This window comes from Lemur catta, chromosome 1, assembly GCF_020740605.2.
Source record: "Lemur catta isolate mLemCat1 chromosome 1, mLemCat1.pri, whole genome shotgun sequence".
NCBI classification, from domain to species: Eukaryota; Metazoa; Chordata; class Mammalia; order Primates; family Lemuridae; genus Lemur; species Lemur catta.
In genome coordinates, this window is record NC_059128.1 from 180,761,934 (window position 1) to 180,786,244 (window position 24,311).

The following is a 24,311-nucleotide window of genomic DNA, read 5'->3' on the forward strand; positions in this document are numbered from 1 at the left end:
ATATTTATGGGAAACAAACAAGATAGTGATCTTCAAGGTACTATAATATATCACTTAAGAAAAAAGGGGGAAAAGAGGGAATGTTCACTTACAAAGAAATAATACATGAAGTGCTTAGTAACTAAAGAAGATGAGTGTAGGATGTGTCCAGGGTCATCATTATCACATTACATATCACATTCTCAAGGTAGCCTCAGCCCCTGCAAAGATAAACTCAGAAAACTAAACCCACAGTAAGTCTGCCCTCAGATTTAACCTGACCACAGCCATCATCACTTATTCGCCAAAGTGGAACAGCTGAGGAACACGACTACACACATTATATTCACTGATACGCAAGGCTGCCAAATGGGGACTCATGAAGAGGCAGAAATCTGGAAATCCCATTAACAACAGATGCAGCCCAGCATGTGTGTCTGGGGAGGCAGTGGCCTGAGCCCTTGGGGAATGGCACATCCATCTTGGATCATGACAGCCACTCCAAACCAACCTGAGACCAGTGTGAGGGGGAGACATGTCACAGAAGAGGTAGATAAAACCAGGCAGTTAGCAGCCATTTACTTACCGCAGAATAGAGCAAAGAACATTGCTGGTTGCTCTGACACACAAGTTCAAGTCCTTGGAGGGTCTCTAATTTGATGTTTGAATTAGGAACCTGAGTGCCTGAGTTTGAATACTACCTCTACCATTTAACCTTGGGCGAGTTACTTTACATTTCCTCTCTGCAAAATGGGTTGATGTAAGAATTAAATGAGATAATATATATACACTGGCAATAGTGGTTATTATTAATTGTGTCCCATATAAAATGAGGAAGTTGAATGAGAGAATCTCTTAAGTCCCTTTCTAATGCTAACATTCTGTGACAATCTTAAAACAAAAGCACCTGAAACTGAGATATCCTCAGTACATTTCTGTTGTTCTTAAAAGTGTCTAAACACTTATGACTTTGGATTTCTATTAACAGAACTAGCTGCTCGATTGAAAGCATTAGATGTGCATGTATTGTCACTTCTGTTTTTATACTTATTAAAATCTGTGATGGTATTTGTTCACTGGCTCATGCAAAGACAGCCACTTCAACATTTGTAATCAGCACAACCAAATGTTGACTAGGGAGGGAAACTTGGAGACTTAATTTGTCTATTTTCACTCAGTCCTACCTTTCACAGAGAGCTCATTCAGAAAGGGATGAATTGAGTCTGAAAGGGGCACACATAACTGTGAATATGGTCACATGACAGGAGAATTCTAGATTTAGAAGTTCAACGTGGAGATTACACTTGCTGAAAATACTCTTAATGTATATTTTAGTGGTAAATTGTTAACATTCTTTCCATATTTCCTGACCTCAGCTATTTGCTTTCCTCCACTGTGGTTAAGGGTAAAATTCAGGAATGGATAACTTTCAGAGAACCAAGGATACAGAATTTTGCCTGTGGTCAGAGAAAAAAAAAAAGAAAGAAAGAAATTTCAGTTGCCTCTGAAGCTGGTTTGTGAGAAGTCAGGGGTGGGGAGGGCACAGGGAGGAGGCCTTTCCAGAGGCCCAGCTGAGGGCCAGCTCCCCTTTTGTCTTAGTTTGGTTTGTGGTACTGCTAGCCCAGGGAAAACATAAACTTGCACTAATGTAGCCCAGGCAGAATACTGGAAGGAAAGAAGCTTAGATATTTTGTATAAACTATAAAAAAATAAAATCAATAAACTGCAAAAGCAGATAAGATTTTCCTGATGGAAGAATTATAATTTCTCAAAGCCAATAAAAGAGTCCTCAAACACATCCTCAAAGAAACTTGACTGTTTATTGTGGTGTCACATTTATGACCCACATAAGTAGCAGTCAACTAATATCATTATAAAACTCTAATTTATAGGCACTTAGATTGGGTTGTTCCTCCTACTGGGACCCCAAATTTGACAGGACCACCTCCCTATTTGCATAAGGAGTTCCTATCGTAACTGGGGGCTGTGGAAGTCCAGAGACCAAGATGGTTATTGTTGATGACAGTTTTACATATTCCATTTTTTCAGGGGGCAAAAGTCACATGCATATGGTTGAATTCTTGGTAGAGACTCTTTCAACTTCCATTATGGTGGCAATCAGATACAAAGAATTTCTTTAGAAAATGACCTCTAATGAAATTATGAATAAACCACTTGGACTGATCCCAGATGGAGAAACCAATTTGATGTCTAAAAGTTGAAACCTTTATATTCTTCAGCAACATTTCGGTAAACTCATTTTTTATAAAACAGCAGCAAACCACAAATCGGCCTAGTGCATCATGTAGATCATCAGATTTGTGAGGAAAAGGGACTAGGAAAAGATGACTGCAGTAATCCAGCAAATGTTCGATTTCTCTCCCCACCCCCAAAAGGAACAATTACTCTTTCAGAGCCAAGTCCTGACTTCAGGGCTGCCCACAGTCCCGCTCTCTGAAAGCCCTGTAGAAAATTAGGGGGGCGGAAGGCAATCATTTAAAATAGATCACATTCAGTTTTATTAAAAAACTAAAACAGCTGGGGCATTGATTTGCAAGCTCTGTAATGCCATTGGTATGCCCGACCTGGCCAAGATATTAAAAAGATATTTAAGGAAATGTCAGTAAGTGTCTCAGGCACAAGCTTTGGCATATTCAAACAGTATTATGGTGCTGTGGGTAATTCGTCCTCCTTTATGTTTCGCTATGCAGCAAGGAGGGGAGGGAGCATTTACAAAATGATTTACTGTGACACATCCATTATAATGAAAGCATGTGCCGCTTGCCAGCACTCCTGGCTGATCTGCCCCCTCCCAGATGCTCAGCCATATGTCCCATGCTTGGCGTGGACGGCATTTGTGTTGGTGGAGAAAGAGTCCTGGGATCTGGGTGTTTTAACAGAAATCCCAGAAAGCTCTGAGGTTGCTGGCTCTGGTAAGAAAGGGAGCAGGAAAGGGCCCATCCGTTTGGGGCTAAGTGTTTTTAAAGATGCTTCAGTGGGATAACCACCGGATGGAGTTAGATTTTTTGTATCTCTTCAGGGCCAACAGGATTGCTAAGAGAGGAGTTCAGGCTTCATCTGGGGAGCTTTCCACCATTGCTGGCCTCCCAGCTCAAATTCTCTCTTTCCTGCCTCATACCCCACCCCGTCCCCCAAGCTGTCTGCTCCCTGCTCTCTGCCTCTGGCAGCGGCCCATTCCTCAGTGACCAGGGCTCAGATGGAGCTCTTGGTTACTGCCGCTCCATGAAAGCAGCTGCTGCTCTGACCTTGTGGATTTTCTGGCCCCCTGCCTAGTGCAACACTAGCTTAATTATCTCTGCTCTTGGAATGAAATCAGCATTTATTGAACATTTACTATATGGAAGACATCATGCTAGGCCCTGTGAAAAACAGAAATAAATTTGGTATACGATTGGTCTTTGTTTTAAAAAGTCTACCATACAGTTGTGAATTAGTACTCCCATCTCAAGTCCTGGCAAAGCTTGGGCAAGTCTCTTAACCTCTTTGTACCTCAGTTTCTCTGTCTGTAAAACTGAGAGAATAATGGTATATAGGATTGCTGTAAATAAATTTATATGTGTAAAATGCTTAAGGTAGTACATGGCATATGATAAGCACTTAATAAACACTAGCTGGTTTTGATCCCTAATTGGAGGAAAGAGAGAAAAAAGAGGAGTAAAATGATACTTATCTGCCATACTTTGTAATAAAAGTTTTATATATGTTAACTGAATTCTCACAGTATCATGTAGGTTGGTATTACCATTACCCTTTCATTTCTGAGTAAAGGGAGGCTCTGTCAGGTTAATAATTTGCCCAAGTTTTCAATGTTGACAGAGCTTACAGTCAAGGCCAAAACTATTAATACTTGGTGCCAAAATCCATGATTTTGAAATGACAAGTAATTTAAAATTTAAATAATGTTTCCAAGACACTACAGGATGTATAGCAAGGCAATCTCCAATTGATTTCCCAATAAATCACATGGGAAGACATTGCCTAAAGAGTTCACTATGATAGGAGCTAGCAACAGTCGGGAGCCCTCCCCTCCACAGGCCTGAAGGGGCGAGAGGGAAGGAGCTGTTCTGGGAACCCAGGGAGGGCCGCTGTCTGGGGAAGGCTGCCTAACAGAGCTGTAAGTGGGTGGAGGGACATAGCCAAGCTGCCCAGCAGGGAAGGAGCCAGGAAAATAAATACCCTCCTCCCTCCTCTCTTCTGCCAGGGCCCTTGGGCAAGGGAGCCCTTTGCTGCAGTCCATACAAGCCATCTTCCTTGGGCAGAGAACAGGAGGGAGGAGAGAGAAGTCCCGGGGGTTTAAAGGGAAGATATCCAACATAGGAGGTTTGTTAGGAGATTAGATAACTTACAAGGCACAGTGTCTGGTACACAGAAAATATCGAACACTTCATGGTTACTATTATTTCTTATTGTTTTTCCTGCTTTGGTTGGCTTGGTATTTATGTGTCCAGCTCAGCCTCTCTGGCCTCACCACAAACGAAAAAGTTTTCTAATCCCTGTGGTAGCACGAGAAATGACTCACTAAAAAGTCAGTTGAGTTTTTTGTCTACAATCTTTTGCCTGTATTTTTTTAAAGGAAACCTTTAAAAAAAAATGAGACTTAGAAATCATCTTTTTTAAACACAACCTTTGTGATTTGTTTTATTGGAAGTTCTTAACAGAGGAAAGGGGCCTGTTTGTTTAGATTGCTATGCAACAGGAGGCATTGAGTAAATGGTTTCCCAGTTTTTATTATTTTAAACTTCACCCAGGAGAAAATTGATCCAAGTTTAAGAAAGAAAGGAGGGGAATACAGACTCTGATGTTTTCAAAATTCTAAATGGCACTGCAAATAATAGAACCTGAAAGCAAACAATTCACAAATAGAAAATTACCTTCATGTTTCTCACTTTCAAGGTAAGATCCATAGAAAACATCTTCATCTATCCAAATGGATTTTTTTCCAGCCAATTGATACACACATGCTAAATAATTACTGAAAAGTTGAAAGTTTGTCACTTTCAACCAAATATCAGAAAAGGATTAAGTTGCTGTAGAATTATTTTTCAATCCCTTCTTGACCCACAACACGCAGGAAAGTACAACTAGGCAGAAACCATTGTAGATGAAGAGGAAAGAGGGACAGATGCCTCCTCAGATTCTCACCCTATTTCAAACTCAATCCCCAGTTTTGTGTACAAAAGCTTTAAATTCCCCATTGAGCTATTTTTTATTATCTCAAGAGGTTTTTGGTTGACATTCACGTTGGTGCTGACTCTATCAGATTGGCAGCCTTAAGGCAGTTTCTGAATTTTCTGTTCAACCTGGAGGAGAAAATGCACATGAGTAAAGTGCCCTGAACTTGGTTAAATCAGACATCTGGAAGCCAATGGTGAGGAAAGAGAGCAAAGGTTAGGAGAAAAATAACACTCAGTAGCAACCAGCAAAACAAACTTTTGTCTGGAGCAACAAGAAGGCATCACAAACAGACATTAGCTTGTGTGGCACCAGCTCCTCTTTTTAAAAACAATGTCTTACTGCTTTATCTAAGGTCAGAAGATACAAAAACATACGAAGTAAATAAAAATAATTAAAATACCACTACCTAAAGACAGTCAGTACTAACTCTTTGATACATTTTTCCAGTTTTTTTTTACGTATAACATATTCTACATGCATATGTATATAAGTAAGATTGCAAAGAAATATAATGAATATTTTTAAACTAAAAAGCAGGATTATTTTACACATGCAGTTTTATGTCATGTATTTTAAGTCTAACATTATGTTTATAAATTTCCCCATATCATTACATGTTTTCAGAATGGCTATTTTTTTAATTAGCTACATAATAGTTCATCCTACAGATGTAGCATAATTTAACCAATCTCATATTGTTGGCATTCATGTTGTTTCTAATTTTTTACTATTATAAATAATATTTGGAAGAATATCCTTGAAAGAAAATCTTTGTAATGCTGTAATAAATTCCTAGAAGTGAAATTACTAGGTGAAAAGCATTTAAAACTTAAGGCCCAAATTGCCATCTCGAAAAGTGATGCCAAGTTTTGATCTTGTGACCAGCTTATGAAAATACCTATTTCATTATACCCTATCAATTCCAAGAATTATCATCTTTAAAACTCTTGGCCTATTTCAGAGGTGGAAAATGGTGCCTTAATATTTTAAATGTTCATTTTCTTCACCTAATAGTAAGTGTGAACATTTATTTACCATGCCAAATTAGCTTTTGTCTTCTTTGAAAAAACTGATTTCCTTTTGAGTAGACTTTGAAGTGCCAGCTCCCTGAGAATAGTCAACTTCTGTGGGATGTGTGAACACAGTTCTCGTAATATAAATATCACAAACTCTCTGTCAGCCTTAATTTTAATAATAATGCCAAACAATGGATTCTTTTCTGTCACGTTTTGTAATACAGTCATGCCAGCTTTCAAAGGCTGGTGCGCTCTAGAATTACAAACACAGTCTGTGGCAAGAGGTACTGGCAGCTCTCCAACCCAGGATGACAAGTAAGCATTTCTGTCATTCTGAGCCCACAGGGTGATGGTACGGAGACGTGGGACCCAGTGACATGGGTATGCATCGGCAACCTGACACTTGTTCACCCCTCACCCCTCCTTTGTGCCAAAGACCCTTCTGACAGTCTGGTGAAGTCTACAGATCCCTTCTCAGAATAATGCCTTTAACTGCATAAAATAAAATATATACATAGAATTATATAGGAATCCAATTATATTGAAATACTGTTAACAGTCTGTGGTATAGTAATATATGTGCTTATTAAGCACTATGTAACAAAATCTACTGGCAGACATAAAAACTATCATCATTGCAAAGTGGTAATGAAGGTGAAGATATTTCAAGACATCTGCAACAACTAATGTAATATGAAAATATTTATTTCTGGTGGTGACAAAGTCCAAGTCCTGCAAACACTGTTGTGGTTTCTTGCCTACATTCGTAATGAAAGAAATGCACATTTCAGTGAGACTTTAGCAAAAGATGTAATTTTTTCCCATTATGGAATGCTGATTTCTGTCCATGGATCTTAGGTTAAAACCCTGTCACATGAAGTACTCTGAAAGTAGAAAGTTATGTAAATGCATTATCTTTACTTCTTCCCACTACTAGAAATGCGACATTTTCTCTGGGCCCAATCATTTTTTTTTTTCTTTCTAATTACTACCATTCTGGGAAGCAGTTGGAACAGTGTGGTAGGGTTGGCTATAATGGAAGATCTTAGTCAAAGTGTTGAGGTCACCATGTTAAAAATATCGTACTTACTGAAGTTGCAGACCTGTGCTATCTGATCATGTTTTATACCTGGGACCATCACGCCCACATCACACTGTGACTTAACAGCCCACGCCTGAGAGTCAGGAGCTCAGGGTTCTGGCTACAACTTTGCCACTAACCAGCTATGTGACCATGAAAAAGCCCCTGGACATTTCGGAGCCTTAGATTTTCATCACTCAAAAAAAAAAAAAAAGGAAAAGACTACCTTCCCTTCCAGCTCTCATAACATTTGACTTGAAAACTTTTTAACTTCCTTGTATTTTGATGGTGCATAGATCTTTCCAGAAGAGTTCTCTAATATCTAGAACAGTGAATAGCAAGCCTTACCTGTTTTCTAAAATAAAGTTTCTATCTCCTTCTTCATCCCTGCCAGTCCCCCTTTTCCACTTTTTCCTCATCCTCTTTGTAAAACCAAAACTTGTTCTTTTCCTTAAAGCTGCAAAACCTGAACTCTTACGTTGATTCTAAAGTGGAATCTAAATCTAGAGAGAATCTAAACAGTTTCTCGGAATCTTCAGTTTGCACACTCGCTCCCCCATCAGATCTGGATGTCCGGGCAGTCAGTCTCTGCCTCAGCATTGGTTCTGTTGTTCCCTCACCTCCACTCACACAGCATCTTCCTTTCTCAACGGGTAAGCTTTCCTTCTTGTGCTTTTTCCCCCCAAGGTGTTAGGCAGGGATTTCTTAACTTTCTATGTGTTGTTTTACTGAACAAGTAAAGTGTTCTGTTCTCCTACTCATATAGAGTTCACAAAGTAAATATTTCTCATGCTTTTCCTTCCTAATCACCCAACATTTTTAAACACTTGGCATTGTGCTCTGTTCAAGCGGTCGAGCCCAGAGTCAGGGAGAGCCCTGAGCTTCAGGTCTCAGAGCAAACAGGAGTGTTGGTTGAATGAGGCTGTCTGACAGGGACACCAAGGGCCTCTTGGGCCTTAAGAATACTAACAAGGCTGAAGGGAGAGATACAGAGGCAGCCTGCTCTTGGCAAGCCCAGGCAGGGTTCCCTTTGATGTGAAGTCTTGCTTGATATTGCTTTGTGTGTCTGCATTTGTCCTTGGCAGGCAGAAGGCAGTTCCTTTCCAACAATGAGGTGCCCTTGTGTATTGCTGCCACCACCGAAACAGTGATGCATGCAAGCGGCTCCCAGGGTGATGGGGGAGGCAGAGTGAGGTTGGGGCTGGTGATGGAGGTGGGAGGACACTCAAGGAGAGCCCAAGTGCCAAGGTGAAGATGTGAGCAAGGGACTTGTGACAAGCCTGGAACTTTGCACCAGGGTTCTCAAAACATTTTACTGATTTTAATTTGAAGTAGGAACAATTTGAGAGGGATACAGAGTAATTAGGAGCAAAATGTTGAAAGTGATTTCTTTTAATTGAAATACAAAAAGGTTTAGAAATGCTGACTTCAATTGTTTCAAGTTAGTCTAGGTCAAATACTGGCTTGTGAATGTTAATCATCACAATTGGCTAGACTTTTAGGTTCTGTGGACGTCATTAGTGCCATTTTCTAAATATTTCCAGTTCTCCTCCCTTTCAAACACAAGGCAAATTGTACTTCCTGATCTCTTTGGGTGGCATGGGGTCTCTTCTTGGCTGAAGTACTGAATTACTAAAGCAAGATAATCCAGAACTCTTTTCTCTCTAGAATGGGAACCTGAGAAGCCAAGGGAAGGAAAACTGCAAACCTCTATATGACGGTTACAGTCATGTGACTGAAAGTGCTGACTGTCCTCTGACACCCATCCTCACCTTCTCCCTCATGAGGAAACCCCCAGTTTTTCCCTAGGTACACAGCTGCCCAAAATAACGATTGCATTTCTCAGCTTTTTCTTCAATTAAGTGTGACCACTGGGAACAAACGAACAAAGGCAAAATGTCACATGCGATTTCCTTAAAGAGGAAGGGCATGCTCTTATTTTTCTTTCTCCCTTCCTGCTGGCTGGAATGTAGATGTGATAGAGTGACCCAGCGCAGTCATCTTGGACAATGAAGCATAAGCGTGTGTCAAGAAGAACAGAACCATGAGAGAGGAGGTTTCTGAGAGTCATGGAGCCAACACACCAACCCTGGATTGCTTGCTCCTGAATGTTTTTTTTATATGAGAGAGAAAACATAAAATGTCTAGTTAATTTAAGCCACGTCTATGTTGGATTTTCTATCACTTCCAGATTAACCTCACTCTTACTGATTCAAGGAGTTATCTCTGACTGGTAGAATTAGAGATTTTTTTTATTTCCTTCTTTATAATTTTCTATTTCCTACATTTTCTATTATTACAATAAATTTTGGGGAATTTTTTGTTTTTTATTTTTTTTTGTAAATCGGTAAAAACAGTTTCTTTTTTCAGGTAAATGAGAGAGAGCCTGAAGAACAAGGGCTGCACTAAGACAGACTGACAGGCACTTTGATGCCCTTTATAGTGCACAAGAGCCTCCAACTTGAATTATTTTTCTTCAGTCCTGTATTGACTTGTCTTTGAATGACTCTTGCCCTCTGCCATTGCAAGTTTCCTTGTCTTTTGTTCCTGTCAAGATTTAGTGCAGGAAATAGAAAGATAGAAATTGTTTTAGGTATCTCAAGTAGAAAGGAATTTAATACAAGGAACAAGGTGCTACAAAATCACTGAAAGAGCTATAGAAATGTAAGTGAGGAGGCCCTCTTAGATTTAAAGATCATGCCGCTGCTAGGTTTTGAGGTTATAACCCTGAAGCTGTGAACCAGAGGTCAGGAAATCATTGTCAACATCCAGAGGTCAAGAAACTGCTGCCAGTTTCACAGCTGCTTCACAGTCATGAAGTTGGTCACTCAAGAGTGGAATGTGAAGTCTGTCCACTACAAAAACACATTTCTGCCAGAGCCCACCACTGCCGCAGAAATAAAAATGGCCTCCTCCTGCATTTCACTCGCCAAAACTCATGAGAGGGATCTGACTTCCTGGACCTCACTGAAACGCCGGCCTCAAGGGCACCCGGGAAATGCAGTTGCTGGCCTTGCAGCCCCTGTAGTGCAGGAGTGTGCAGAAGAGGGTGGATATGAATATCAAGTGCCAAAAGAGCAGATCTGGCTCATCTCATTTGTTCCCTCTAAGCTGTCAGACATTCTCAATATCTTTTTTAGATGCCTTCCCCACTCATGTATTTTTCTATAGCCAATTAAAAACTATTGCTATACATTTATTATGTGCTAACACTGTGTTAGGCACTTCAGAGCATATAGAATGATCGCATGGTTCAGATCACCTGACACCTCATCCACTCAAAAAACATATGTTTGATGTCTATCAGGTACTCACAAGACCATCAATAGCTCCTCATTATCTAGCAAATAAAGTCCAAGGGCCTTAATTTAAACCTAACCGACTCTCCAGAATCTGACCTCAACTCATATTTTCAACCTTATCTCTCATTTCTCCACTTAATGGGCTCTTATGGGCCAAGAAAACTGGATGATTTTCTGTTCTCTATACATATGTCTCTCCTTCTGCCATCAGCACTTTAATTATAATGTTTCTGCTGCCTAGAATGTTCTTCTTTCCATCTCCCTGTGGCAAAGTACTGCAGATTCTGTAGTGTCCAGCTCTAATGTCACCTCCTCTATGAAGACTGTCCTGATGCTGCACAGCTGGAGACAATATTTTCTCATCAGAATCCTGGGAACTGGTTCTATTCTCCTGCATGAGATTTAGAACAGTCTATCTTCTATTACAGTTTTTGGTTTTTTTCGCATAAACATCATTTCTTCCATAGTAGACCATGGTCCATAGAAGAGCATGAATTATTTCTTATCTATTTTTGATCCCCTGTAGTGCCACAGTGTTTATTAAATTAATAAATGTAAAACTGGAAGATAGTTTTTACTCTCAAAGAATTTATAATATAATAGCAGGAATATAAAAAGCATCTTCACTCTCTGAAGAATATCTGAAGCTCTTTGCCCAGAATTTCACACTTCCCAGATAACTGACATCCCCACCTCTTAATTCTTTAACTTTCTGTGAGAATAAATAAGCTTTTTTTGTTAGCCCCATATGCTTTGTTCATCTTTCATTTCCTGTTGTTCTTGGAATTGTGTAATTTGTAACATGTTATTTTCCATTTGTTACTAAACCACAAATAAAATGGAAATTCCTCCTTATGTCTATGGTAATAAAAAGCAATTAGCAAATTGTGTTCCTGTGTTTCTAATATAAGCCAACAATTAATGCAAAATATGTAGCTTGATTATAAATGATGACTATATTCACAGGTGTATTTTAAAATTGTGCATAAGGAACCTCCATTCACCAACTCTTTTCATTTATTAACACCTCTAGTTATAAAACAAGTCAGAGATCTTAATCCTTTTTATCAAGCAAAAGACCTTAAACATAGAAACAAAAGCATTGTAATTAAATTGTACCTTTTTCTTCCAAACATAGAATTTACCCTTTATTAAAACAACAGCATTTATAAATGTTCTGATTTTGTTTCTCAGATACGTTTTATGAGCCCCTCCCTCCAACTAGTTCATAGATTCTTCAAGGGAAAGCAAGCATGTATCTTTCTTCCCTTGAGCCTTTATCCTAAGGTTGTCTAGTCCATTGCACCCAGTAGTCTGGTCTCAAGCAGTGGGAGTTCAAATAATGCATATTATCTTGATGTCGAGTAATTACTACTGAAAATAGCATGAAAAAAGTTGTCACTGATTTCTTTGTATGAAGTTGTCCCTCCACATATCACATAAATAACTACTATCCACTGTTCAATGAAAGAATATTTCTTTCTAAATATTTCTAAAATCATACCTGTTATATAAAAGATAACATGGTCTGGAGCTACAAAATGAGTAGGCTGATAGCCAGCAATGCAACTACATAAATACGGGCTATACATACTATCATTGAGATAGAGGCAAACTCTAGGGGAATATAATGGAAAGAATAATTACTTCTTCTTGGGGCTTCTCTCCACCAGTCAGTTAACATCTATCTATCAGGCATATGTCTTGGTTATGCTTCTGAATTTTCATAAGGAGCACTTAACCCTACTCTTTGACTGGTTGGTTGTCAAAGCATATATATCCGTCTGTATCAGCAACACAGGCTTTTGAGCTTCAGGTACATTTGTTCTGGAGATTGCAGCCTTTAACACCCTGTGCTCCCATTCCTATTCAAAGTCCAGTTGTGAGAAATAATATTTACAGAAAGGCAGTTCAAGGGCATTGCTGTTTGTACATGACTCTAGATAGTCTTGGATGTTAGTCTTGGATTAAACCCGCTCATAATGGGGCTGTACACTTAAACACATTATTTTGATTCCCTGTAGACCTAACCTTCTTTAAATTTGTGCCATTGCTTAAGCCATCAGCCTATAGAGAAAACATGGCACATGTTGGAACTTACTGCTATTTTTATGGTAGGGGTTGATGTTTAGGGCATAGTCTGATGTTTCATACAGTAGCTTCATTTTGGGGATACCCAGGAATAAGGTTTCTCAACATCAGGAAAAACTGTTCCTATCCTGTGTGGAAGACACTAACCCGAAGCCATTCCCTGCCTTCCTTTCTCTAAAAAGGCCAAAAAGGCAGATTCTCAGTTTCCCAGTCTCTCTTGTAGCCAGGGGGTTCATATGATCCAGTTCTGGCCATGAAACATAAAAGGAAGTCTGTGAGGAAGCTCCTGGGATGGCAATAGCTTCCTGATGAAAAGTACAGATGATGAAGAGCTCTCTGGTCTGCCCTTACCTCTTCTCCCTGCTTTGGTCATGGGTGTGATGCCAGGAGTTAGCAGCTCACTTGAGACAATGAAGCTACAAGTGTGATGAAAACCAACACCTTAAGGATAGTGAAGAGGACAGGTGGAAAAAGCCTGTGTCATTGATAACGTGACTGAACAACTGCCTACCTCTGGGCTTGTTATGTGAGAAAACAACAATTCATGTAAACCAATCTTAGTTGGGTTTTCTGCAACTTGCAGCCTAATGTATCCTAACCAGTAACCCAACAGCTAGATTAGTTTTTATTTTATGGATTGTTTTAAGTCTTGTAATTAAGCCCCCCTCTGTCTTAACTTTGGCCCCCAGGAAGTTACAAAATTGTAACTTCTGTCTACCATGACACTGCAAAGTCTGCTAATCTTTGTCTTTGGATTTTTTTTTTTACCCATGATTTCCTTTCAGTCTGACTCCTAAAATATTTATTTAGTTTTGTATTATATGTATTTTTATAAGTCAAATTTTTTTCTAGATCATGGCAAGGTATAAATAAATACACAAACAAACAAAAAGTCAAAGTCTGCTGGAAGGTTGAGGAAGTAGTTGTTTTATTGAAGGTTTCAAAAAATGATGACATCTACCTCCCACTCTAGTTAAATTCAGTAATTCCGGTAATTTCTAAGGTTGTAACTGAAGTGAATCCGTAATTTAAATGTGTTCTACTGAAAATCATGTGTTTATGAAATTCAGCACTTACTCTAAGGAGGCCCACAGTTGGACTTCGGGAGATCTATAAACTTCTTGATATAAGCAAATTTATTTGTACACACAAATGTGTGTTTTCTTAGATAAAGGTCTGAGGCTTTCATCAGTTTGCAAAGCAGTCTATTATCCCAAAAAAGGTTGAGAGTTGAGAACTACCGGGCTACGTTACATTTACCCTTTTTGAGTCCCTCTTCCCCAAATCACCATTGTGGTCCATTTAGGTTTTTGCTTTTCTGTCAAGACACTAAACTTCTGTCAGAATGCTGATGCATGCATCGTTCTGAGAGCGCACGCTCAATAAATGTTAGTTGACTTGCATTGATATTTAATTATTTACACTGCATTTGGTGTCTATTGGAATAGCAGACTCTGGTTGATCATTCTGGAGACTGAATTCTCAGCTGCATCCCAGTGGGCTTAGTGTGTTGTAGACACACAAATCAAAGTAGTGCGAGGGAGGAGAAAAATCATTCCCTTCTAGGATAATGCATTTTTCATGAGAAACAGGTCATTGCAGAACTATTGCACCAGCGCTTGCTCTCTTTCTGCCTCTTCATCTGTGCTCTCTTGTCAAATTATTTTACCTCCCTCCTCTTGTCTCCCAGTGTTTTCCCTCTGCATTATTACCCTGCATTTGATTATTTTACCATCTCCATCTTTCATTGATATATTTTAATGATGTCTGCATAATATGTACCTTTGAACTCTTTTCCTGTGTGCCTAACTTGCTATTCCTCCTTCATAGTGTGGCATCTGTCTCTTCCTTAGCTGCTGTATGTTATACTGTCATGTTCCAAGTCGATACGTTGCATATTTCACAAACTTATAATTTCAACTCCTAACACATAAAAAGACAATGCCCATACCATGGTTTACCACAATATTTTGATTCTCCCTGAAGATTTAATTTTACTGCCCATTATAATCTTTTTCCTATTCCCTGTCTGTGACTACAGACCCAGTAATGTACTTGTACCAATTTTCTATTCTGTTATGTAAATTCTGTGGCAATTTTTTCCCATATGATGGACTTGAAGTGATCAATAAATGACATTTCTTAGTTCAACTTTCTCTTCTCTGGTTAAAATTAACAGTGGGCTTAAGTAAGCCAGAGATTTTTGAAGATTTCTGTCATGAGAGGGGAACTCCTGTGGGGAGAAAAGTCTCAGAGAAAACTCCTTTCATTTGTCTGTTGAGAATTGTGTTTTGTTTTTTCCTTTTTATAGCAGCTGAGTAAGTTATAATTTTTACCGAAATTTAATTATATGCAGAGAGTAAACATCTGGAAATCATTCTGGGTAATCAGCGTGAATTTTTATGGTGAATTAGAGGTTTATATTATATGCTAGAGTTTAGAGATTACAGTCTTAATGATCTTACATTATTCATAAAAGTCTTTGTTTTAAATCTGTCTTTAAGAAATAATTAGAATTTAAGACATTCATGAAACAGGAAATGTGCCACTTTATTTCTTACTTTACATATATCTCCCTGGGGACAGTAGGGTTGTTGGAGAAGAGAGTTCAGTATCGGTTTGTTTTTGGTGTGTACGCTTTTTTGTTTAACTCATTTATTTGTGAAATTTAAGAAGCAGTAGAGATCCTAAGTCAGGCAAGTAAGCTGGAAAACAATAAAACTCAAAAATTACCCAGGCATGAAATCCCCTTGAACTAAGGAATGCTTCCAACATTAAGTTGTCTAGAAGCATGAACTATAAATGATAACATTTCAAAAATAGTTTTTTAAGGACAATTTATAATAGGAAATTTGATCATCTAAAATTAGACAAACCTGCCTTCCTACTAATACTAGCCTACACCTCTACCCAATATGACCTAAAAATAATAGATTGCGTCCTACCCCCAAAGAACTTGGCTTGAGCCCAAGAATTAATACATACATGACACTCACAAATGCATCCACAAAAAGAAGCGGCATTCTCTTTCTTGTCAGTTCTTACAGCACAGTAAGCTTCCATGGTGTTATAATCCTAATTAATGTTCATCTTCTTCACTGTGTTCAAGTGTGAAAAATGCAGAGCAGCAACACTCTTCACCGGGAATTAGGCTCTCAAGAGGCTGCAGTTTCAAAGGTGTGTCTCAAACTCTATTCTGAGTCTTCCACTCTAAAAGGGATTATGTGTCTTCACTTTAAAAGCCGATAACCTGAGGAATTCAAGAGCTGAGAGGGGGGCAGAAAACTAACGCAGAGAAAATGCTCGTTTTTATTTTATTTTTTCACTTTAAAAGAAGGAGTCATATGAAAATAAGCAAGAAAACGCTAGAGGTAGAAGAATAATGGGAATTACGATAATAAAGGGTGGTGTGAAGGCAAGGAAGAGACGAAGATGCGGAAAATAATGAAGAGAGAAAAAAGCAAGTCACAGAGGAGAAGCAGCCAGCAGGGCTGCATTCTGATTTTTGTGGGCCTTGGAAACTTTTGCCTTTGTGGGCCTCTTCCTCCAGCGAAAAATATTAAAAATTAGATTTTACTACCACATTGGAATGAAGACACATATACTTATATTACATATTAAAATATTTTCTTCAACTGAAAAGTTCATTTTTTTCCTTCTGATTTTAAAAGAAATAAAAAACATTTTTGTGTGCTCCTAAAAGTTTTGTGGGACCAAGGCATTGGGCCCACTGTGCTAATGGCTAAGTCATCCCTGGCAGATAGAGAGCGAGAGAAGAACATTCTGCTCAGAAGTGAGGGGCAGAGTTAAAACAAGAAAAAGAAAAAATTCAATAAGCACATATGTTGGTATATTTCCATAATCTAGATATGAATTATGTATTAATTTATTCATAAGCATGTCAGATAACCTTTATTGAGCATTTACCATGTGCTAAGCACATTACATGCTTTATCTCACTCATTCCACACAGTAACTCTGAAGTTAAGCAGAGATGATGTACCTTGAAGCTTTAGGGTCTCTTGTTTGCACTAGTCCCTTCCAGGGCTCTGTACCCAGTTTTTAAGAGGGCCCTTCTAAATTGCACAGGCTTCAGGCATATACAAATACATTCACAAAACCTGAATCTACCCGTGTATGTAGGTAGACTGAATACGTACCCCCAATCACAGTTGAGATCATCAAAACACAGTGACTTCAACTGAAAGAGATCTTTTTTGAAAGAAAGGCCAAGTGACTTGTAGACAGTTTAGAGTCACAGGGCCATTTGTTGAAGGAGAGACTTGGGGAAATTAAGTTTGACTTAAAAATTTTAAAAAGTCTGTGTCAAAGGCTAGTATTCAGGATTGGATGCAATCAAGTGTAAGGTGCCCAGAATCCCATTCTCAACCTTCATTCTTACATTTCCCAAGTAATCTCTTTAACATCCCTGGATTTAGCAGTCATCCATTGAATGGTGACCCTAAATGTGTAACTTCAGCTGTTTTAGTTAGGATGCTTTCAACTGTCAATACCTGGCCTCATCCTGCAGCCAGGTATCTACGTGGCTGTAGGAAAGCTATCAGGAACACCAGGGCTGAAAGATTCCTTATCCAAATCCACTGGGAGAGAAAGCCTGGCTTCTCATGTTTTTCCGAGAAGCTACCTAGAAGCATCTCCTTGCTTCTCATTGATGGGAATTAGACTGCATGCCTATTCCTGAACCACTCACTGGCAAATAAAATTACTTTTAGATCAATCAGATCTATCTTGAGATGAGGTCAATTTCCCAAATCACATTGAGAGAGGAGTGGAATAGGTGTTGGAGAGTCAACAACCATGCCTACGGTGTCAGCCCCAGACCTGGTCTGATGAGTGACTCCCCATCTAGCTGTCCACAGTCACCTTCAGTGCAACATGTCCAAAGTTGAACTCACAGTCTTCCTCTAAAACTGTCTCTCTTCCATGTGCCTTATTTTGATCAAAGATACAAAACCAGAGCTCAGAAAACAATCCTCAACTTCTCTCACTCTTGCATTCCCATGTGTCCAGTCATCCATCAAGTCTAACCCCAGATCCTCAGCCCTGTTGCACGTGCTCATTATTCCTTACTGGAATTATTGCACCACCGTCATACACAGCCTCCTTAGCTCAAATGCCCTGTGATCCATGCCCCACTGCTACCAGAATTATGCTTCCAGATGGTCTAATCAGGGAAGGGAAAATCATATCATTCCTTTATGTAACTTCCTTTAGTAGCTCCCCAGTGTCTTCTGGATATGGTCCATTATTTATTTTTTCAGCAGACATCTACTGGGAAACTCCATGTCAGGTTTGAGCTCAGTGATCTCGATAAAAGGATGAACAAAATAGAGGGGGTCCCTGCCTTCATAGGAGCATACAGTCTGGAGGAAGTTGATAGGAGGCACCTAGAGGGAAGTCCTGATCCAGAGAGCAGAGCCATTGACTGGCTTTTAAAGGAAATCAGCATATTGAGCTTGTACGGGAGGGAGTCGCTGAGCAAGCAAATAGCCAGTGCTCTTCAGTGTACCTAAAATTCCTTGAATCTTATTAAATTGCCCATCACATTGTCTTTATAACTGTTTATGTCCCAGTCTTTCCCTTTAGACTACTATCCTGTTCAATTTTTTTTCCTCAATACCTAAAACTTCTGTGCACCACATTTTTAAAAATTTCACTTAGCTATTTATACCCTGCCTTGGTTCCCTCCTACCCTTGCAAAAAAAGATTTGGGGTTACCTGACCCATAGTAAGAAGCTAAAACTATTAAACATCTTTACAAGTGAAAAAACTGAAACCCAAAAATGTTAAAACTGTTGCCCAAGGTCAACCAACTAAATTTCCTCTGAAAGCCATATGTTGGAAGTATCATCATGAGAGGTTAAGCTCACCATCACAGGAAGAGTCCAAGGATAGCTTGGATATTGCGGATCATAGATCATCCTTAGGTCCCTGTGGTCTTGTCCAAGCTGAGACTCTACAAAGTGCGGAACAGGTTGTTGATTTATAATCCCTTATGGAACTTCTTAACTTTAAATAAATTTTACAGTAATTTTACCTCCTGAGTTCCAGATTTTAAAATTTTTTGGTTAATACCTACAAATATTTTTTGAAGGAAACTTAATAAGTTCTAAACAAATATATATTCTAATGAGAACCCAAAATTATATTTATCTAGATAATGTAAATTGACCTATTAGAAAATGAATATGGCATAATAAAAATATAACACATTTTGAATTTTGTCCAAGAAAGCAGTTTCAAATGAATGAGTAACATTGAATGTCCTAAAAGAATAATGCAACTTCTGGAAATCCCATGGGGACAGCCAAGTTGTCAATGAAACACAAATTAATTTTAATTAATTAATTCTGATGAATATTTTGATATACATATACTTCTAATGAGTGTGCTCAAATCGTGTGAAATATTTCTCATCAGCATCAACAAATATTTGTTAGGCTAATCATGTAGATGGATTAATGAGGATATGAAAGCATTAAATATCCAAACTTAACATTGCCTCAGGATGTCCCTTGGATTCTTAAGCCCAGTTTTTATTTAATTGAAGCCCATAGTTTTTATTGGACACTCTACCTCCAAATTATAGTAAAAGTAATTATGACTACATTATTGTTCTTAGTTTGTGCAACCAAAATTTCTGGAATATATCCTGCATAGAGCAGAGGGTAATCATACTTAAAAAACAAACAAACTTTGAAGACATTTTGGTAGAATTTATCTCTCCTAATAATCTCCATGACATTTAGCTGAGTAGTATTACATAAATTCAACTCTATGATTTCAACAGTTAATTGCACATTTTTCTACCTTTCTGGAAATGCCAGAGAGGTATTTACTACTGTAAGCCCATGAAATATGCTAATATTTTTCTGAAACCACCTAATCAAATGCCTCCTTTCCAAACATCTTCTGCTTTGTGGAAATGAGCTGCAGAGGGCTGACACTTCAACTTTCAATTGTGAACAAAGCCTACTTGTCTTAAAATTTTGTCAAGACAGAATTCTATTTGTAAATTCTTTTCAAATTGTGCCTAGCAGATTGCTTTATGTTTGTGAAAAGATTCAGCTTGTTAACAGTAGGGCCTAAGTGCTAAACTTATAAAGATAGTTCAAGAAGAAGCACCCAGAGCAAACAGAAACTTCCAAAAGTTATAAATAACAAGACACACAGCTGATGTGTGTTTTATTGAGTTGCCACATCATAGGCCCATAGTAAATGAGTACGACATGGCTCGAGATCTATGTGTAGAGTTTCTCCTATTACCTAACGCAATGTGGACATGCACATTCAGATCTTTGCCTTCACTAAAAAAAAGTAAATAGTGTTATGACATCATTCACAGCCAATCACAGCACAGGCACGATGGCAAGGGAAGTGTTGGCCTTTTGCAACTGAGAGTCAGGGTAAGCAAGGGATATGTTTGATAGGCTGTCCTGATACATGCCCAGGGGTTCTAAGCTGTATTTCTAGAATAGCATTTGTTGCTGCCTCTAAAATTGCCGAGGGTGGCCAGCAATACATCATATTCCACAAGAGGAACAACTGTGATGGACACAAGGTGACCAGGAACAACCTTTGTCCACTGTTCCATCACATGGCTCTATGATAAATATTAGTCATCCAGTGTACACATAGGATGTGGTGAGGCTTCCTGAGAGGCCAGCCCTCTCCCAGAGGTCAGAGTACACTCCCTGTTCCAGGAGGTCCCTAATCAGATTTATTGTCTTTATCGTGGAGAACCACAGTTTTCCCACTAAGTATAAGCCAGTCTCAGCACAGCAGATTGGGGCCTATTTATTACAGTCACTTTCAAGTTCTCCTTTTTTTCCTTCTGAGTTCTGAACAGTTCATGGTCCCCTGGTTTTGATTAAACCAGTCTCATATTTTAAAGTTTTGCTTTCTCTCTTATCTAGCCTCCCAAGTTAATATAAAATGTTCCGAATGATCTCACCTTGTGGCTTCATTGACTAAAGATATCCCCAAACCAGAAGTCACTGCTATTGTACTTAGAGGCACTGGCTCATTTTATCAGATTCTATCTCTTCTGTCCTTCATGAGAACACAGTCTTCTCTCAACACAGGGTTGTAGATCCTTTGTCAGGCCTTAGCAGAATTATAAAATTGTGCTGTGATATGCAATGAGCAGTTTTCAAAATTACTTAAAAATGCAAATATAGTGTGGTTTTGACTTTTTTCCTACAATAGAATAGCCTATTTTCTTAGAAATTCTCAGTATTATAGGAAACATCACACTCTACGTCTTCCTATTCAAAAAAGCAATAAGGAGAGAGAACTGATAGAAAGAACTGACACTTGATGCCTACTTTGGACTTGTTGGGGAAAAAAATAACAGCATATGACACAAACAAATCCTCTGAGCATCTTTACCAACTAGCAATACTCCCATGTTATAGAAATGGCCTCATGGAGGACCAAGCCTGAGGCAAGTTATATCCCTTCACTGTGAATGATACCTTTCCAGGAAGGACTGCAGAGACCAAAGAAAGGCCAGGGCCTTGTCTGGGCAGCCTGGTGATTGGAGCCACCCAGAATTCCTTGGTCCCTAAGACATTTTCTTAGTCCTCAACCCATCCATCACACCAGCTGAGTACCTCACACTTGTTCTAATCCTCCTGGTTGGAGTAAAATATTTATAATGAGAACTCAGTGGGCATCTGGATTCTTTTAATACATTTTAAATTCCTCCACCTTGAATAAAAAGCTACTCCAGTGATAATAGTACATAACAAAGTGTACACCTGCCACATGTCTAAAAGTCAGGCTTGTTCTCAACCAGAAGTCACTCACAAGGCTGAGTAGTTTCAAGGAGCACTGAGGCATGTTCATGGACAATCCCATTTTACCTGCACCTTGGTCCTCAAGCTGGCCATCGCTGTTTGTTTACCTTTACTTTCCTACTTTTGTCTCTGGGAAACTCCTTCTACTTTACTGACCTTTCTCTCTCCTCTGAGAGGTGGACATCATGTCTCAGACCCCCAACCATACTCACTGTCACAGTCAGGACCAACACTAAGGTGCTAAGATTCCCAGGTCCAAATAGCAACTCTTTTCCGCCTTTAGGATAGCTGCTCTGAGGCCCTTGTAAATTCGCCCATTGGACTTTATTCGGATCCTAAATGTCCAGGCTTTAATGGAGGGAAATGAAGGCACTTTCTCTCCAGCCTCAAACCCTATGGCCCTCAATAAAAAGGATTCCAGATAGCCTCCAATCTTCGCCAGTCTTGTTCCCAATCCAAGAAGAGATTTTATCTGAGCATCATAAAAACAATGCCAAACAACAGCCCTTCTCTGTTTTGATCAGTTCAGATTAGTTAGTGATTTTTGCACTTCCTAATATTTTAAAGGACTGTTGAAAGAGTGTCTTGAAATTTCTTTTGACATTGTTAGGAAAGTTGTTTGGAACAACTCCAGAAAAGATTTCAAGTTGAGCTGGAGGAAAAGAGCCAAAGGCATAATATGTTTTGTGTTTACAGTTTCTTCATATCAGATAAGATTATTTTATAGAAAGCTCCTTTTTCTTATGCTTATCTTTTAAACTACATTTTGCTTGCTGAGATGAGGCCAGTGGAATTACTGAAGCCCAAAACTTCTTTCTGAACAGTGGCAAGAAATGCACTTCTTAGAGAGAGATGACATTTCTGAAGTGGAGCTATTTGTAGAAATTATTAAGGTTCTCAGAGGAACATTTCCCCTCACAAAGTAGGTGGTCTAGACTCCGGTGAGCCCCATGGCTAGTCTTTGGCAAAATTGAGAAACTGGCAAGTTGAGCTTTGGTGCACCCTCTGACACACCCACACTGACACACACATGCGTCTTGGGCCCTCGTCTGACCAACACCCAGAAACCCCGTGGCTAGCGTCCTATACCCCCAACTTCTCTCTTCTTGGTGAAAATGTCCTCTCTGGAGGCTCTCCTATTGTAAAGACAGAAAACAGGTTCAAATTACAGAATACTGAAAGTCACTGAAGGTTATAATTTTAAAAGAAATCCTAAAAATCATCTAGTAGGATTATTTTCAGAACTATTTTTAATATTTTAGCTGAAAAACTCTTTCTTCAAAAGAGGGGTTGTAGAAAGGCCTAATATATAAATAAGTTAATCAAAAGCTGCTCTGGTTAGAGCCCTTTCCCTTCCCAGAGGGAATATGAAAATCCCCAGATTCAAAAAACCATTACTCTAATCTGGTCCCTTAAATTTGCAGATGACAAACTTGAGCCTGAAAGTGAATCAACTTGTCCAGCATCGCCCAGTGAAACAATCACAAAGGTCAAATACTCCTCAGGGGCACGTCTTTACTGTCACTGGGCCTGACACAGGCCCTCAGAAGCCCTGTAATAAATGTTAATTACTTGAATTCAACAATTTATGCTATGGTGTTAATGACTGATACCATCTTTACACATTACTTCTCTTAGGGGTGTTTACTTTCATCTAAACAGGATTTGGTTCCTTAGATCAAAGAAAGGAATTTCTAAGAGCAAATATGTAGATGTTATCAATAGGCTTGTTGGTACAGGAGAAAATTGAGGGTAGTATAACAGAACCTTAAGAGGGCTGTTCTGTCTTTTGAAAATCATATGTAATTTTATAATTGAATTGTGTGTGTGTTAGGTGAGGGGCAGGAGAGGAAGAGGATCAAAGTAATATCTGTTGTTGTCATAAAAATACCCAAAATAAGAAAACCTAAACCAAAATGATTTGGTTTGACTGTTCCCGTATGCTGAAGTTAGAAAGAGAATACATTCCAAGTTGCTCCTGTCATTAATTCAGGTTATGATGTTTTTTAGCTACTTGTGATGTCATCACACATGTGGTGCAATTTATATTGTTCTATATCTTACCCTGAGTAGAACGTTTTCTTTTTTAAGATGAGTGTAAATTTTATTTTAATTTAAAATTTGCCTTGATAGTACAAAAATAGGGTTTTTAGACCCTTAAAATGTATTTGTTTCTTTTTCGATTTCTTCTAGTTCATAAGTTGAGTACCTCATGACTAAAAAAATAAGTGGATTATTAATGTAAATTTGTTTAGATTGGGTGATGGGCCCCATTAAAGGTGGTGGGTATTATTCCATGAGCAAATGTGTAAATGAAAAATAAAGAAAAATTCTATTTGTCAAAGATCTAGAAAGATCTTCTCCCTGGAAAAAACAACTAGACCACCTATCACCACTATCAGCCTCCTCCGTGGTTTGAACAGCCTGACCAGATATTTTTCCTTCAGTACTCTTTATTTTATCATTATTATGTGGGAGGTTGGCTGACAATGACAGAGAGAAAAAAAAAAAAGAAACTCATGTCAATTATGGTTTCACATTTACTGCAAAGGAAGAGGTTTGATTGCCCAATGTGTTGCAAATCCCAAAACAGGCAACTGTGGAACTGTGTGAGACTATCATCTTGATAGACATTTGAGTCAAAATCATAAAAATCTAATTTAAAATGTTATGTAGTTGTTTATTTTTCTGCAAGGCATGAATGTTGGCACACATGAAACTGAATAATACTAGAACATCATCAGGAATTCACAAGAGTGGTGAAAGTTTTCTATCTTGAAGTTAGGAGTTAAAAAAAAACAAAAATAAAACCCACTTTACATTC